We start from the raw sequence: 19930 nt of genomic DNA, 5'->3' as shown, positions 1-19930 counted from the left end.
GATGTTCCAGAAGGGCAATTGTGCGATAGGACATGTAAGACATGAAAGCTGACAGGGGGCTACTGTGTGATAGTGAAAGGAAAGGTACAGTGGCGATAGTGCTGTCGGGAGAGTAGGGCTGGAGGAGAAACAACGAACACATTTCTGTTTTGGAAAATGCCATGAAAACCTAATACTGATGAAAAGTATGCTGATGAAAAGCAATCAAAGAAGAGTAATGCCCAAGCTACGAAGAACAATCATTATGCTGCTTAGAGATCATGTAAGCATATGTCTACTTCTCTCAGTATCTCCTTGCATCCTCTAACACGCTTGCATGAACCCAGGGATGCTTTTGCTAACATTTAGATACGGTCACTGTGGTCAATGCTATCATCTCCTTACCAAATATCTGCTTTCCTCTTCTTGCTAACAGAACTTAAAATGTGATAGACAGCAACATTTCCAGAAATGTATTTTCTTTCCTAGTTGCTTTGTAGGTAAGGTTGACTGTGTACCCTTTATAGTCAAAAGGGTTTTTTAAAGCCAATCTAAGTAATGAGGTTATATTGAACATCTTCCAGAGTTTTTGAGAAAGTTTCATTTTTCTTGAGAGAAGGACAGATGAACTAGTATTACTTTTTCTTCTTCTCTTTCATATGTTGATGAGTCGGGTGCTTGTCCACGCAGTGGCAAGCTTGATGATGAAAGTCAGCACTCCTAAAACGGTGGAACACAGTAGAAATGCTCTGGGTCCCTGTGGCACCTCAACAATAGTTATTCCAGTGCTGGGCTGTGGTCCTTGGCACTTCTCATTGGAGAAATATTTTCTTTGCTCTTAACAGTCTTAGGTGTTTTGTCACTTGTAGTTCAATCTCTTCCTATATGTTTATTTTTACTTTTTGTTTGTTCCTTTTGAGACAGGATATAACTCTCTAGTCCAGGCTGGGCTTGAACTCAAGGTTATTCTCCTGTTCCAGCCTCTAGATAGCTAGGATTACAGGAATGAATTACCATGCCTGGTACAATTTACTTTTAAGTGACATATTAACCATTGAGAGTTGTTGCATGTGAGTAGCTATGAGCCTATATCTTCTTAGTTCAACTTCTCTTTCATTTATTATGAATGATAAGTTATTTCACTACACAATATGGATTTTTCCTCACTCTGGGCTACTATGAAAATCTTAGTAAGAAGAATGAGGAGGGGCTATCTTGAAAGAAAAACAAATGGTTTTGTTTCTTGGCCTTTTACCTAAAGTCAAGTGAAAATAAGGGGCACGTTTTAGAAAACAGACAGCTCAAGGTAACAATAGTAATCTTGGAAATGTCACTTAAATAATTTATGTATTTAGTCACCTGCATTAACTGGTGTGTCTTAATTTATTCAGATATTAATAAATGACTATGATAGTGTTGTTGCACAGTGACACAGGCATTTAATTTTTGAAAGAATATGGTAAAGCTCAGAAGAGGGAAGAGGGCTCATTGGAGGGTGAGAGCAGGGTGCTTTCCATGGGGTGTGCCTTGTCTATGCTATAAGATTTTCTTTGAGGAAACTCAAAGACACCTTATGCTTCTTCCAATGTGTCAAAGTATGCTCTGTACATAAAAAATGGTTCTTAAGGTGAGACTTGGGGGTTTCTAAAACTCAGATGATACTACTGTGCAGGAGACAAAACCAGGATTCCTGTGGGAAAGGGCTCAGCCTCTTTTTATCCACTGTATAGGAAAAAAATAACAAACCATCAATACTTTATACATTTATTTTTGGTCAAAAACTAGTTTTTAGACTTATGGGAAAACATTTATAGAAAGGGTGAGTTTTGCTTTGTTTGAAAAGGCTTTAATTCTGTCTACTTTGCCATTCTGTGAGAATCAACATAAACTTTCCCCTTTCTTTTCATTTGCTTCCTCTATTTCTTCAGCACATGGAGATGTACATACTTCTAAATATGTGTATATATATATATATATATACACAGAAAATGTATTTTTTGCTTAATTTGCATATTGTTTAACCATGTAGAAGAGGAACATGTTGGTATATCATCTTTCAATTGATTGACAAAATTCTCTCCTATCAAACATGCAGATTTGTATGGGGTCTTGTTTCTTGTAGCTTTTATCATGATCAAATTCTTTCAGAAGTGTGTTTACATAGAGTCTCAGATGTATTATGGGAAATGAGATCATGAAGAACCTATTGTGCCCCAGCTCCCTGATGGAAAGGGATGCACATATAGAAGCACATGGGTGTAAAAATGAAAAATTAACTAAAAGGTGTTGGTAATAAACAAGGCAAGAGGTCTGTGCTGCCTGATCTTATGTCAACTTGACACACAAACTAGAATCATCTGAAAGGAGGGAATCTCCATTGAGAAAACGCCTCCATAAGATCAGGCTGTAAGTCATTTTCTTAATTAGTAGTTGATGGGGAGGGCACAGCCCATTGTGGGTAGTGTCACCCCTGGGCTGATAGTCCTTGGTTCTACAAGAAAGTAGGCTGAGCAAGCCAGGGGAAGCAAGCCAGTAAGCAGCACCCCTCTGAGGCCTCTGCATCAGGTCCTACCTCCAGGTTTTTGTCCAGACTTCCTTCAGTGATGAACAGCAATGCTGAAGTGTAAGCCAAATAAATCCTTTCCTCTCCAACTTGCTTTTGGTTATGGTGTTTCATTGCAGTAATAGAAACTCCTAACTAAGACAAGGTCTCTAGTTTGGAGTAAAATTGGCTAACTGGTGGCTTATTAGACACATCTGGCCTACAGATGTTTTTAAGTTGGTCCAAAATGTAAGGATGATTTAATTTTTTAAATCATATTGTGCTAGTGACCAACATTTTAAATGTTAGTTTTAAATGTATGGCATTTAGTGTGTTATTGTTATACATTTAGAGTATGATAGGTTTTATACATCAAACCTGAGCTAACTTCTTTGAAAAGACAGAATTGTTAAGTCAAGGGCTAATGAAGACTTTTTAATGTCTTCATTATCTCAAGTCAAACTTGTTTCTTCAGGTTTTTGAATTTGTGAGCACCAAGAACTAGTGTTAACGGGAATTTTTTCATAATTGCTGCCTTAATAATTGTTTGTACATGTAAGAGTATGTCTTTTTATTTAGTCTAACTAGGTAACAATAGGCCAGATACCTTAGTGTCTTCTAGAATTAGGTCTTTGATATCCTATTGACATACATGAGAGATTTCTCACTAACTGACATGATAATCAATTAATAATCTAATCATTGACCACAATCTTTCATGTAAATCAGATTTTTATCTAAAATGTTTTAGAATAGTTTTTTTTTTTTTTTAAATTTTTTGTTTTTGTTTTTAGAGATAGGGTTTCTCTGTGTAACAGCCCTGGCTATTACACTCATTTTATAGACCAGGCTGGCCTCGAACTCAGAGATCTGTCTGCCTCTGCCTCCCAAGTGCTGGGATAAAAGCTGTGTGCCACTACACCTGGCTTAGAATAGGTTTTGATCAAATGTAATATATATTTGAAAATATCATATTAGTATCATATTTTCTCACAAACAAAATAACAATGCAACATATTGCAGGTTCTATACAATTTACAAAACATTAATGAACTAAGCAGAAGCCTCATGGAAAATGAATTTCACTTAAATTCAAATTCTAGTATCACATAGCCAAACTGCTAGAATAATAGATTTCCTTTTTCATACTAGTCTATATGAGTGGGAAGGGTAGAGAATTAGGAACAAACACCATTAAAATTCACATTTTTAAAGTAATATAGCAAGGGTGACCTTTGTATCACATTTTATATCTTGTCCCAAGGTGAAGACCACAATCTCAAGTAACTAAGACTCTATATTAGAATGAACCACACACATATGTGTAGCTTTATAATATCCAAATTGAAAGAATTATTCAGCTATCAAACCAGAATGATACTCTGTAGAGTTTGGAAATGGAAAAAAACCATCTCACTGGAGTAATTGATTTTCAAATTCACATATGGATAATGATTTGGAATTGTCAAAAATGTTCTTGTGTCTTACAGCCCTCTTGGCTCCTTCTGAAGCTTTATGCCCTCAGTGCAAGGAAGGAAAACGGAGCATAAAAGGCATTTCCTGCATATTCACATCATTGTAAATGCACATAACATCCTTTCCATTTCTTACTTAGAAGTTCCGCTTTTTAAAAATAGTAATTAAATTTATCCATTTATTTTGCATCCTGACCACAGTTCCCCCCCATTTCCTAACACCCCCTGCCACCTTCCCTCTCTCCCACCTCCAATCCACTCCTCTGTTTCTGTTCAGAAAGGGGCAGGCCTCCCATGGGTATCAACAAAGCATAGCATATCAAGTTGCAGTAAGAATAAGCACATCCCTATGTATTAAGACTGGGCAACTCAACCCAGTGTGAGGAGTGGCTCCCAAAAGCCAGACAAAGCTGTAGGGACAAGCCCTGCTCCCACTCTTAGGAGTCCCACAAGAAGACCACGCTATACAACTGTGAGATACATGCAAAAGGCCTAGGTCAGTTCCATGCAGTCTCCCTGGTTGTTGGTCCAGACTCTGTGAGCGCCTATGAACCCAGGTTAGCTGTCTCTGTGGGTTCTCTTGTGATGTCCTTGACCACTCTGGCTCCTACAATTTTCCCTCCCTCTCTTCAACAGGATTCCCTGAGCTCAGCCAATGCTGAGGCTATGGTCTCTGCATCTGTTTCCGTCAGTTACTGGATGAAGCCTCTCTGATGACAATTGGGGTAGTTACCAATCCATGAGCATAGCAGAATACCATTATGCCTCATTACATTGACCTTTTTTTTTTTTCCCTTTCTCTAATTATGTCTGATTCTATCCTAGGTTTCTGGGCCATCTAGCCTCTGGGTCCTGGCATTCCAAGCAGTGTCAGGGGTGGGCTCAATCTTGTGGTATGGGTCTGAGGCTGGTCCAGTCATTGAATGACCACTCCTTCAGTCTCTGCACCATCCTTACACTCCCCCCCCGCCCAGCCCTGCCCAGCACATCACAGGCAAGACAGACTGTAGGTCAAGATTGTGTGGCTAGGCAGGTGTCCCAATCCCTCCACTGGTAGTTCTGCTGTTTTGGCCTATGGCAAGGCAGCTTGGAGGCAGGTGGGAAATCCAACTAGAGGTACAGAGAGAAGAAAGGAGAAGCAAGATGGCAGCAGACCAGTTGTGGCAAAACATAGATTAATAGAAATAGGTAATTTAAGATGAAAGAGCTAGCTAGCAAGAAGACTGCCATAGGCCTTACAGTTTGTAAATAATATTAAGCCTCTGAGTGATTATTTTGTAAGCAGTTGCAGGACCACAGGGCTGGGCAGGACCATGGGGGCTGGGTGGGACCAGAGAAACCTTCCGACTGCAGCTGGGGTCATCCTTATATATTCCTGGGAGTTTCTCTTGTATCTCCACTCTTTTTTTCCTGGCTGAGGACGGAACCCAGGGCCTTGTGCTTGCTAGGCAAGCACTCTACCACTGAGCTAAATCCCCAACCCTTCTCTTGTATCTTCTACTTGACCCCCAAATGCTCCCCTTTTCTAGTCATCTTTTTCTGTACTTTCCACCTCCATCCACCCTTCCAATCTGACCCCTCATGTTCCCATCTCCACCCACCCCCAGTTTACCCACAAGATCTCTATTTCTCCTTCCCTAGGAGATCCATGAGTATACCTCAGGCCCTCCTTGTTACCTAGCTTCTCTGGGTCTGTGGATTGTAGCATGGCTATCCTTTATTTTACAGCTAATATCCACTTACAGGGAGTACATATCATGTTTGTCTTTCTGAGCACTTTACTCAGGATGATTTTTCTAGTTCCATCCATTTGCCTGCAAATTTTATGATGTCATTCTTTCAACAGATGAGTGATACTCCATTGTGTAAATGTACCACATTTTCTTTATCCATTCTTCAGTTGAGAGGATCTAGGTTGTTTCCCCATTCTGGCTATTATGAATAAAGATGCTATGACATAGTTAAACGAGTGTCCTCATGGTATGATTGAGCATCCTTTGGGTATATGGTCTAATAGTAGTATAGCTGGGTTTTGAGGTAGATTGAGTCCCCATTTTCTGATAAACTGCCATATCATTTTCCAAAGTGCCTGTATAAGTTTGTACTTGCATTAGCAGTGGAGGAGCATTTTCTTTGCTCCACATCCTCTCTAGCATAAGATGTCTTTTGTGTTTTTTATCTTAGCTATTCTGACAGGTATACGATGGAATCTCAGAGTTGTTTTGATTTGTATTTCCCTGACGGCTAAGGATGTTGAACATTTCTTTAAGTGTTTCTCAGCCATTTGAGATTCTTCTGTTGAGAATTTTCTGTTTAGATCTATACACCATTTTTAAATTGAATTATTTGGTTTGTTGGTATCTAGTTTCTTGAGTTCTTTATATATTTTGGAAATCAGCCTTATGTTAGATATGGGCCTGGTGAAGATCTCTTCCCATTCTATAGGCTGCCATTTTATGAACTGAAAAGCTTTGGTGAGACAAAGGACTATCTCATTCCTTAAAGGAAAAACAAGGGGATTTTCTTGTCTTCTTAGGTATCTTGCCTCTGCTAAATGTCATTCTTTCTTTTATATCAGATGTAGATTTAGAATTTGATGGGAACAGAAAGATAAGGATTAAGAAGTCAGAGAGAATTGTGCAATCATTCAGATAGTAGAATGAGGTTGAAGTTATGTCAACCTATGATGGTGTGTGACTTAGAAGTACTGTTTTTACATCATCTGTGTGTTCTTAAGGGTTTAGGACTACAGTCCAGATCCTTCATGAGTCAGTTGGGGCTGCCCAGGGACCTTGCTTAGTGTAACAGCTCTCACTAAATCAACTTTAGCAGGTCTATATTTTTCAAGCATAAGTTAGCAAGCTAGGATAAAACATAAAACAAGCTAGGTACTTTGACAAAATGCATGGAAATATTTGTCAAAAATCATAAAATTTTATTTATCAGCTTCATGTTGCCTACATTGATATACATATGCACATTTGTATGTATGTTAAAAAACATTCTCATCAAGTGTTCAAGAACATATACATGAATTGATATCTTTCTCAATGTATTTGGTTTAGCTCTTACCCTCAAGTTTTACTTTTAAAGATAAATTTGGTGGCTTTCAACTGGATATTAGGAAGCAGCCAGATTTTAAAATTACGTTTTTAACAGATTATTACACTCTAAGCAATTCAGTACTTTTAGCAACTGAAAAGGATATCAAAATGAGTCTCTTTTGGCCATGTTGAGGTCACATGAACCAAGAAAGGTTCCTCATCAAGCACCAAATCTACTGGTGCCTTACTTGGTAGCTCCCACCTTTCAGAACTATGAGAAAGAATATTTAATTAGCTCTATTTTTTGTTGTGGCATCCAGTATTAACTAAGACATATGCATCATTTTAACTTTATATTTGATTAAAAAATACATCAAAATGAAATTTCCATTCTTTATGAATGATCTCTCTTGACCCATTAATGTATGTACCTTGTGTTGACAATGAACGATCTACCAGCTTGTTAAGACTTGCTGTAATAGACTTCCCTTCTACTTCCTGTATTCAGAGAGACATTTATGCTTACATTTTTATTATATTCATTGGTTTGTGGCACCCTGGCTTTGTATATGATTATATGTATGTATCAGAAATTTTTTAAAGTGACTACTGCATCACCTGTACATGACTAATGGTCTAGGTCTATTCAATAGTAAATTAAGAATTGTGCAGTAATGAAGGCTTCCTAGGCCTGGGCAGCTAATGAATGCCAAGGAATGTGGCATTCTCATTGCTGTTACTGTTGTCATGTTGCCGTGCATGTGGTGACAAGGTTCTGAACCCACCTGTCAGTCAGCAGTCAGAGGAAAGGTTTCAGAAAATAGGCACTTCTGTGAGCAGAATTCAATTACTATTTCAGGAAATAGATGTAATTTATATTCGCATGTTGTAATCTAGTTATCTATACAATAAGAATGTCTTGGAAATAGCCAAAGAAAGGCATAGGATAAAAAAGTGCAGGGACAGCTAGGTGGAAAAGAAAGTTCAGAGTCTGCACTCAGACTTTATCCCATGTGTGTATATTTCAATGTTCTTAAAATGTCATTTCATCCTTTACTGTCTGAAATGATATTAAGGGACAGCAAGATACCTCAATGGGTAAAAGTGCTTGCTAATTGCCCAACAACTGGAGTTTGATTCCTGTGACCCACATGGTAGAAGGAGAAAACTAATCTCACTCACAAATTATCCTCTGATGTCCACACACAAACACATATCATAACATATATATGTACTCACACATACACAGATGTAAATAAAATGCAAGGACAATATTTTAAGAACTACAATGGTGTCTAAATTGATTTTATGACTCACCAGTAGTTCTTCACTCTCAATGTAGAATACCTGGTTCTTGACATTAAAAATTTCACAGAGACACTGTAGGATATAACATTGATTTTTCTTTATAAAGAGATAGGGAGATTCCTTAAAAGTCAGCCCAAGATTTAAAACAATAGTCAAAAAATTACTAGGCTGTAGTAGGGATCTTAGGTGTCTGAGTTGCTGTAGATTTATTGCTTCTAAGCTTGGGAAGTGCAGGTGTGGCATTACCATGAAAGTTCCAAGGAGTGGGTAGCATGCTTGAAGACTAACCTAGGTAAAAGTACCTATTTGGGAGTAGGGGAAAGTCTTACAGAAAAAGAAATTAAGACATTTTGAGGTAATTAAGAAGTTTTGGATCTTGTTATTTATTGGATTATAGTTTTCAAAACGCCTGTGTTGAGGCTGTGGTCACCCATACCCCCAAAGATGACTGGACTTGGAGTCACAACCCTTAGAAAGATAATTCATACCTGTATAAAAGGATAATGTATTAGAATTCATCAAAAAGTTGACCATTAGCAGATCTATGAGAAAGGCTCAAGAGAAACCACACCTGTTGCAAAGATGTTCTTGGACGTCCAGCTTCTTCAACTGCGAGGAAGTGCATTTTTGTTGTCTAGGTCACCTACTCTGTGACCGTTTGTTGTGACTGCCTGGTGAAAGGAAAGCAAGACTGACAAAATGCATATGTTGTGACTTTGGGGCGAGTAGAGAAGAGTATGTTGATTTTGATGTATTAAGCTTGGGACGTTAAGGAGAGAGACAAAAAGGCAAGGGCAAGAGAAGTAAGATGGTCTAATTGTGTTAAGAAAAATCCCGCATTTTAATTCACTGAGTAAAAATTTAGAGTATTCTAGAGATAGTGAAGATATTTGTAATCTTTTTGTTGTGGTTGGAGGCACAGAACAAAAATGCCACCATCATTGCTTGAGATTGAATGAAGCATCTTAGTCTCGTGTTTAAAAACTTGGTTCCCCATAGGTGGCACTCTTTAGGTAGTTGTGGACCTTTCAGGAGGTGGACCTTCTGGCAGAAGTGAGTTGCTAGGGAACAAGCCTTCTGCACTACATAGCATGGATACAGCTCTCGCCCAAACACTTGTTTTCCAGGCCAGAAAGTATAAGTAAGACATGCTCCCACTGTCACACCTTCTCTACCTGTGGGGCTGGAAATTAACTGAGCTTGATATTTTGCTTTCCAGTTATCTAGAAGCTTAAAAGTTATAATTCTACTTTACAATATGTGTTCATCAAAATATTAGCTCAATAAACCCAAATTCAGTACACAGTAATAATAATAATAATAATAATAATAATAATAATAATAATAATGAAGTCTAGGACAGAAATTACTGAAATGAAGACTAGAAGAATACTGTGTAGAATCAATTAGACAAACCACTGTTTTTTCAAAAGGATAAACAAGATTGGTAACCCCCTGGGAAAACTTAAAAAAAGGGAAGAGAAGATGCAAATTAATAAAATTAGTGATGATGCCGAGCGGTGGTGGCGCATGTCTTTAATCCCAGCACTTGGGAGGCAGAGCCAGGTGGATCTCTATGAGTTCGAGGCCAGCATGGGCTACAGAGTGTGTTCCAAGAAAGGCACAAAGCTACCAGAGAAACCCTGTCTCGAAAAACAAAACAAAACAAAAATTAGTGATGAAATATGTATTGTTTCAATAGACTCTGAGGAAATGAAGATCATTAAGGTAATACATATATTTATATAGGGTAATATATATATAAAACTTGGAAAATGTTGAGGAAATATAAATTCCCAAAGAGATATGATCTATCAAAAGTATACCCAGAAGTATGCCCAGGAGATACAAACAACTTGAATAAGCTCATAACAAAGGAGACTGAAGCGACATTGAAAAGTCTAAGGAAGTGCACAGGACCCAATGGCTTCATTGTAGAAGTCTGACAAACTTCCAAGGAACATATAGCAAATACTTTTTAAGTTGTTTCACAAAATAGAAAGAGGAAGAACACCACCCAACTGAGTCTGTGAAGTCTGGATATAAAACTGGACAAGGGACAGCAAAAAGGCCAACTACGGATCCATTTCCCCGATTAAATAGCTACATCTATTCTCAGTTAAATACTTTCAAACTGAATTCCAGGACTCTATAAAAATATCATACATCAGAGCCAAATTGGTTTTTATCACAGCAATGTAAGATTCTTTCTGTGTACACAAATCAATAACATAATGCAGCATATAGACTTAAAAGATAGCAATGAAACGTTATACCAGTAGATGGAAAAAAGGTACCTGATAAGCTCACAATGCCTTCTTCATAAAAGACCTGAAGAACACAGGAATAGAAAGAATATCAGTGTCTTAGTTAGGGTTTTCTATTGCTGTGTTAAAATATCACTACTAAAAGCAACATAGAGATGAATGGGTTTATTTTAGCTTATAGGTTAATATCACAGTCCCTTTCTGAGGGAAGTCAGGGCAGGAACTCAAAAAGGGTAGGAACCTGGAGGCCATGGAGGGGTACTTCTTACTAGCTTGTTCCTCATGGCTTGCTCAGCCTGCTTTCTTACAGAGCCCAAGACCACCAGATTAGGGATGGCACCACTCATAATGATCTGGGCTCTCCCACATCAAGAAAATGTATAAAAGACTTGCCCCTTAGTTCAATCTTATGGGGGCTTCTTTTTCAGTTGAGGTTTCTTCCCTAGTAACCCTAGCTTATGTAAAGTTGACGTAAAACTAGCTGTCACAATCAATATAATAAAGACTGTATCAAACCTAGCATCAATGTTATATGAAATGAGCAATGGGGAGCATTTCCTATAAAATTTGGCATGAAATAAAGGTGTCTAGTCTCTTCTCTTTTATTCAGTACAATGTTTAAAGTTTTAGCTAGTCAAATAGGATAAAAAACAAACAAACAAAAAAGAAAAACAAGACCATGTGGTGGTGGTGCACAGCTTTATTCCCAGCACTAGGAAGGCAGAGGCAGGTGGATCTCTGAGTTTGAGGTCAACCTGGTCTACAGAGTGAATTCCAAGACAGTCAGGACTACATAAAGAACCCCAGTCTTAAAAAACCAAACCAAATAAACACACAGAAAACAAAAAAGTAACCGAAATAGGAAAGGATAGGCATTAAAAATGTCTTTACCATCTCCCCAGCCCAAAATTATTCCTTGTGAATTTCAAGAATAAATAAACCATTTTGCATCTCTTATGAAGTTTGAGATGGTTAGTATTTGAAGACTTCCACTTATAGAATTCATGTCATACTACTGGATGGTCTTTAAGAGCAAACAAATATAACTACAAAAATGGAAATTTCCCCATGAAAATTTGCATCTGTGTAGTTTGGTCTGATTGGCATAGTAGCCAAGGGAAAGTAGTTATTGCAGATGTCTATGAAATCACTATTTCCATGAATTTTGAAGTCCAAATTACCCACTGAATAGACCTTTAGATTTTAAGTCTCTAGATTATTTTAATATAATTGGCACTTCATTCTGTATGGAAGTTCAAGTAAATATTTAACACTTGGAGAACACTACAGCACCACTCTAGTTCCTGAGGCAGAAAGGAATTTATTCTAATGCCATCTTATATATCAAGTGCCCACACAAAGTCACAGGACTAAACATAAATTAATACATTGTACCTCTTTTCATTAAAGATAAGAGTTATTATCTAACTTAATATTATTAACCTTTTAAATGCAGTGTTCATCCAAGATAGCAACAACTTTTTGGATTAAAAGGCATATGCATAAATGAACAAAGAAAAAGAAAGTAAATAAGAAAATATGGAAACCCAAGAAATATGTTAAAAGAATGTAGTAAAAATGTAGTGACAAAGTATCTCTCATCTTGCCGAAATTAAGAATTTGCAGTTGTGTATTGTGAGTAAAAGACAGGCATGTTTGTCACATTTTAAACCCCTTTTTTTTGTTTAAGATTTTAAGTAAACTTTATTGCAAAAAACTTGGTAATAAAAACTGTCAGACACTGAAATTAGCCAGAATCAAAGCCCATATATCTCAGTGAACTTCTGTCCTATTACAGTAGCCATTCTGAAGGGGTGGAGCTTCACATTCAATGTAGCACTTTCACTGTTGAATGCATAAATATTTATATTTTTTTAGTTTTGAAATTATAGTATAATCACATCATTTATTCCCTTCCCTTTCATCCCTCCAAATGTACCCCTGTTTATGTACTCTTGTAAATTCATGACCTATTTTCTTATATTGCTGCTACATGTAAATATGCATATATACATAAGTTATATATGATATATATATATGATATATTTATTAACCTAGACATACCTATACAGGTGAACTAAAGATTAACAGTCATTTATTTTCAGATGTCTTCTCATTCCTCATTTTCTAGGAATTCCTCAGTCCTTTCCAGGAATACAGATAAATTCTTTCTCTTTTACTGGTGAGATGTGGGGATGACAAGCCATACTTCTGGACTCAGGAATTTTAGTACATGGCAGGTCAGTTCTAAGCAGAAGAGATAAAAGGGAGGGTTTGCAACAGCATGGTCAGTTGGATCTAGAGAGCTAAAGTAGTTAACATCTGGAATTGGGTAGACAGCTCATCTCCAGTGTAACTACTTTGTAGATAATCTAGTTGGTATCAGTGAAGACAATGGAAGAAGTATAAATTCAAAACTTATGAGTGGACAGCTATTCCTTTTTGGAAAATGTCCTCAATTAAAAAAATCATTAATGGATAATAAAAAGTAGGCTTTTAGAGAATCAAAAGAAAGATTTCTGTTACTTTAATTGTGACAATAGGGAGTATGTAATTAATGTCATCTTGGAATGTACTTCTCTCTGATATTTTAAATTTATTTTTATTTATGTGTGTGTATGTACATGTGTGAGTGGATGTGTGCATGTATGGAGGCCAGAAGTCAATGTTGTGTGTCTATTATTATCCACAGTGGTGATATTTTATTTGTGCTCTAACATATAAAACTTATCTGGTGGGGGGGAGGCTGGTGAGGTGGCTCAGAGGTTAAGAGCGGCTGCTCTTCCAGAGGTCCTGAGTTCAATTCCCAGCAACCACATGGTGGCTCACAGCCATCTGTAATGAGATCTGGCGCCCTCTTCTGGCCTGCAGGCAACATGCAGGAGGAATATTGTATACATAATAAATGAATAAATCTTTAAAAATAAAAAAAAAAAAACTTATCTGGGGACCAGAGAACAGAGCCAGCCACTATATTAGATTTAGAGGCCAGACAGTGGTGGCACACACCCTTAATCCCATCACTTGGGAGGCAGAGATACATCTGGAGCTCTATGAGTTCAACGCCATACTGGGAACAGAGTCAGGCAGTGGTAGCACATGCCTTTAATCCCAGCACTTGAGATCTCATGCCTTTGCTTGGAAACTACACACACCTTTAATCCCAGGAAGTAACATGGCTGGGTGGAGAAAAGTATATAAGGCGAAAGGAGACAGGAACTAAGCAGCAGTTAAACTGAGACCCTCAGGGGTGAGGACTCAGAGGTTTTCAGTCTGAGGATTCATGGAAACAGGATCGGCTGAGGAATTGGTGAGGTGAGGTTGGCAGTGGCTTGTTCTGTTTCTCTGATCTTTCTGCTTTCACCCAATATCTGGCATCAGTTTTTTTTTTTTTAATATATTAATAAGACCTTTTAAGATTCATGTTACAGTCCACATTATTTGAGACAGGATTTTTCACTGAACCCAGGGGGTCAAAGAATGTCTGGACTGGGTGGCCAGTGATCTCTTGGGCTCTATTTAACTCTACCCCACACCATCAGCACTGGGTTTACCACCAGCTTTTAGGTAGGTGCTGAAGATCTGAACCCAGGTCCTCATGCTTGCATAGCGAGCCTTTGACCCACAGAACCTAGCCTCTGATTGTGTATTTTAAAAGATATATACTTGGTTGTGGATCTCTGTATCTGCTCTGTCAGTTACTGGATGAAGGCTCTGTGATAACAATTAGAGTATTCACCAGTCTGATTACCAGGGTAGGCCAGTTCAGGTATCCTCACCTGTAGCTGAAAGTTTTCCTGTGTCCCACCTGGTCTGCTGGAATCGTTTTTTTTTTTTTTTTTTTTTTCCTGGATTCTTGGTAATTTCCTTAGCACCAGATTTCTCCCTTGCCCCATAATGTCTCCTTCTATCAAGATATCTCTTTATTGGTCTCCCACTTGGTTCATCTCTCAGCTCGACCATCCTGTTCCCTCATGCTCTCATATCCCATCCTCTCCCTCTATTGCCCCCTAGTCCCCAGTTTACTCATGGGGCTCTTCTCTGTTTCCCCTTCCCAAGGTGATTCATACATCCCTCTTAGGGTCCTTCTTGTTACCTAGTTTCTCTGGAGCTGTGGGTTGTAGTCTGATTATCCTTTGCTTTACATCTAGTATCCTCTTATAAGTGAGTACATACCATGTTTATCTTTCTGGGTCTAGCTTATCTCACTCAGGATGACTTTTTCTAGTTCCATCCATTTGCCTGCAAATATCATGATGTCATCATTTTTTTCAGCTGAGTAATACTCCATTATGTATATGTACCACATTTTCTTAATCCATTCTTTGGTTGAGGGACATCTAGGTGGCTTCCAGGTTATGGCTATTGTGAATAATGCTTCTATGAACATAGTTGAGCAAGTGTCCTTTTGGTATGCTTGAGCATCCCTAGGTATATGCCCAAGAATGGTATCATTGGGTCTTGAGGTAGATTGATTTCCAATTTTCTGAGAAACTGCCATATTGATTTCCAAAGTGGCTATACAAGTTTGCACTACCACCAACAGTGGAGGAGTGTTCCCCTTGTTTCACATCCTCTTCAACATAAGCTGTCATTAGTATTTTTAATCCCCAGGCCAAGCTTTGGGAGTTCAGTCAAAGAGAGGGAAGTGGGATTATATGAGCAAGGGGGGTATGTGGGTTAAGATCATGATGGGAAATCTACAGAGATAACTGAACCAAGCTCAAAGGAACATAAGCAAGGCATGTATTAAGTTCTCACCCCTTACTGTTCTCTATCTGCTCTTATTATCAACCAGACATCTTTAATTTCCTCTATACCTTGATTTCTTGATACTTTGAAATTGTCTCAGACTATTCAGTCATTCAATCTTAAGGATGCCTGAACCAGAGCTTTGATTCTGCTTGTGTAGCAATTTTTACATCATACCAAGGACTGTGATATGTCTTGGTTAATTCCCACTGCTACCCTTCAGTTGCTGACAATCTTTCCTTTTAATGTTCTCATTACTTCCAAGCTATTATTGTCAAAGTTAGAGAGTGCTTTGATGTCTTGGAATTTTGGTCCTGTTCATTCATGTGTTGTCTAAATTTGGGATTGGGTAATTAATGTGAATATTGCAGCTAAAAGCAAGAATACTCACTTGAAAATGTTCATTTTAAACCTGAGATACAGTGTATACTCTTTATGATGTTTTTACTGACAGAAACTAATGCTATTGTCTTTGTTAGTGTTCTATGACTGTTAAGAGACACTGGGACCAGGGAAATGCTCAGAAAAGAAAGTATTAATTGGGGCCTTGCTTACAGTTTCAGAGTGTAAGTCCATTATCATTGCAGGGAACAGTACCTGAGAGGTTTACATCTTGATCCACAAGCAGGAGAGAGAGAGAGAGAGAGAGAGAGAGAGAGAGAGAGAGAGAGAGAGAGAGAGAGACAGACACAGACAGAGACACAGAGAGACAGAGACAGAGAAACAGAGAGAAAAAGAGACAGAGACAAAGAGAAAGAGAAATTGAGCTTGATGTGGATTTTTGAAACCTCAAAGCCCACTTCCAGCAACAGCTTCTTGACCATGCATGCTAATCCTACCCAAATGGTTCATCAACTGGGACCATGTATGAAAACATAGGTGCTAACAGGGTCCATTCTCTTTCAAACCACCACATTTACACTGAAGATAATATATTAATATTAAAGACATTCAGGTCATTGTAACTCCACCCAGAGTATTGATTTATTTCACATATCTTAGCTTAGATTTTATACTTTTGAACGTTTTTTTTTCTGAGTTACTTCAACCATGCATTTACATTTCTATCAATAAATCCATCTATCAAATATTTTTTGAATGCTAATCATTTTTTAAAACTGTTATTAGAAAATTTATATAGTGACAAAATTATGAAAGGTCTTATAGGCAAGATAAGATAATTTGGGCCTCATCCCAACATATTGGAAGTAAAGATGGAATTGATTATGATAACTACATTCTTGTCTTGAGTAGACAACAGTGGTACTCTAGACTGACAGCCATAGAAGGCTAGGGGTTAGGGAGAAAGTGCAGATAGGGTATTCTGAGATTGGCTGGTTGTTTTATATGCAAATGAGACTGAAGAATGGAAGTACCAGTGCAAATTGGATGTTAACATCCTAAGTTTAGGAAAGAGCACTAAGTTAGAGACAGAAGTGAAAGAAGACAGCAGCACATACTATTGACTAAAGCCACAAGAGTTAAAATAATCACACACTTTAAGGAATGAAAAATAAAAAAATTGTTGAACTGAATTTTATGGACAGGAGAGGTGGTAATAAAATTCAGGGGAATGAAATGTGTTGAATTTGAAAGAACAGGATGTTTTGAAAAGGAAGGTCTAGACACTGTGCTCAGTGATTCCAAGAAATAAAGTCAGGTAATGGGTGAGTGCCCAATGCTTCTGCCAACAGATAATAGTTAATGACTCTGGAAGTGAAGTTGGAGCAGAAGCCACATAATTGTGTACTAAACAGTAGGTGGAGCATAAGGAGACAGAGACAGTGAGCATGGGGAAAATCCTTCAAAATTAGCTGTGAATGGGTTTAAAGGGTGGACTGGGTTATAAGTCTAGAGTGGTGATTTCAGTATGTTATATTCTAATAGAAATTGACACCATATTTTATATAGTACAGTTTTCATAGTAAATGAGTAAGCATGATTAGAGTTTTACATTTCATTGAATGACATTGACATTTGGGTGACATCAATAAGCTTTCCAATCTAACTAACAAGTTTGGTTGATTAAAAAAATGATCTTACATTAAAGTATAATGGTGCTGATTTATTAGATTAATTTTTATTAATAAAATCTATTGTTTACATCAGTTTTAGATTTACAGAGATGAAGCACACAGTGAAGAATATCATATTTCTCTTGTTGATGAATTAATGATTCCCTTGTTGAAATTAAAGAACTAATGGTGATATATATTGTTGACTTCACTCCATCCTTTGTTTATATTTCCTTAGTTTTGGCTCATTGATTCTTTTTTGTTTTAGAGTAGTGTTTTCTGCTGTGGATATCGCTCTGTGTAAATAAAGTTCTGATTGGCCAGTGGCCAGGCAGGAAGTATAGGTGGGACAGGAGAGGAGAGAATTCTGGGAAGTAGAAGGCTGGGGGAGACATCGCCAGCCGCCGCCATGAGAAGCAACATGTAAAGACACTGGTAAGCCACAAGCCATGTGGCAAAGTATAGATTAACAGAAATGGGTTAATTTAAGATAGAAGAAGTAGATAACAAGCAGCCTGCCACAGCCATACAGTTTGTAAACAATGTAAGTTTCTATGTGCTTTCTTGGTTGGGTCTGAGCGACTGTGGGACTGGCGGGTAAGAGAGATTTGTCCTGACTGGGCCAGGCAGAAAAACTCTAACTACAGTTTTCTTAGCCCCTTTTTAGTTGTGATAATTGCTCACATTTTCCATTTTTTTTCCTTAGTGGCTTTTAATAGTGCCAGTTATATGTATTGTAGGATATCCCTTCCAACAATTATAATATTATGTTTTTGCTGCTATCAGATTAGAAGTATGGCCTTTGAGAAGGTGATCACAGAGGTACAATGCCATTTTTTTTTTAAATACAGAATTTCAGGGTCATGTGAAGATTACACAGTTTACAACTGTTGGACACTTGACTGTCATAAAATTTGTCATTTATCTACTACTCCTCTATCTACCCACCCAATGCTTTTCCATACTGTAATTTTTGGAAGAAAATTGCTATGTAAAGCAGAGATGTTGAGTGTACGTCCCTCAGGGTGGCATATTTAAATGTTATATTGGGAATTGCACTACATGAGAGCTTTATGTCATTGCTGCTTATTAATTGACACAATTATATGTATTAGTATGAACATATACATATCTTTTAATCCTAAAGGTTATAATCCAATAGTATACCATTGTTGTATCATCGTTGTTAGATTTTGGGGCCATAGGAGATGGCTCCTGTGTCCTCTGACATCTCCTTGTTACTGCATTTTGCTTTACTAGCTGTTTGTACATCAAGGAAATTCCTGTTTCTTCTTAGTTTGCTAAGTGTTTTCAACATAAGATAGTAGAAATTAAAATATACAAATTCTAAACCAATTGACCACATCCTCTAAATCTTCTTCTGTAATTATATTCATATGATCAATTGTATTAATTGGTTATCACAGATTCAAAAGTTATTACATTCCTCTGATAAATACCACTTAGCAGTATTATGTAATTCTACTGACATTATTATATTTGACTTGCTAATATCTTATTGAGAATACTTGGACTGGTGTTCATCACAGATATTGGTTAATAGTTTTCCTTATAATGTTTTAATGTGGGTTTTGTATTAACATTTAGTAGAGAAGGCCTTGTGATTAACTAGAATTTTTATCAATTCAATTAAGTGAAAATCGAAACAATTCACATTTATTCTATTTAACATCATCATTAAATAACAGTTACAGAGTTCTGCTATGGACTGAGGTAGATTTAGCGATAGATGAAATATCTCCTGGACTTCTTGATGCTTACAGCCTAGGGTTGAATATGTTAGCAAAGTGTAGACCACATCAGCTGTAGACAGAAGGAGTAAATCCCTATGAAAGTTATTTGACCAATAAATGTATGTATTTACCCAAGAATATTTTCACTGGGGGGGGCATAGATTTTTATATATTGTTTCTGCTTATTCCAGGATCTAAACAAGCTTTAACTATACAATGGATACTAATGAAAGTATTTCCAATAAAGGAGTCCATTGTTGATAGGTTTCTGAATGAAGATCTCACCTTGGTATTCTGAGTCTGAGGAGCTTCAATTGTCATAGAATCGCCTTAGTGTTGTCAATCACTTTGCTGTCAGTTTTCATTAAGATGCTTCTTATCTTGTCACAATATTTGAACACCATGACAATTTCTAGAAGATTTAAAAAATTATGTTTTGATTTATTTTTGACTAAATACTTAGAAAGGATATAAATAAATTCATTTTACCCTAAAATTTAAATACCCAGTCATAAGGAGGTGATGATTTTTATTTATATATTATTTTTTTAGTCTGTGTGCATGTATGTTTATATGTTCATGTGTGTGTTTGGGTACACATATGTTACAGTGCATATTTGGAAGTCAGAGGACAACCCTGGTATTGGTCTTCTTTGATGTTGCATACTCTATGTTAGCTGTCCTGTGAGTGTCCAGGGATTCTCCCATCACTGCCTCCCATCTGTCCATAGGAACTCAAGGACTTCTAGCCATGTACCTAGCTTTTACATGGGTCCTGGAGATTCAAACACAGA

Source organism: Onychomys torridus, chromosome 12, assembly GCF_903995425.1.
Source record: "Onychomys torridus chromosome 12, mOncTor1.1, whole genome shotgun sequence".
Classification (NCBI taxonomy): Eukaryota; Metazoa; Chordata; class Mammalia; order Rodentia; family Cricetidae; genus Onychomys; species Onychomys torridus.
The sequence above is the reverse complement of the archived record's forward strand: the minus strand, read 5'-3'. Positions refer to the sequence as shown.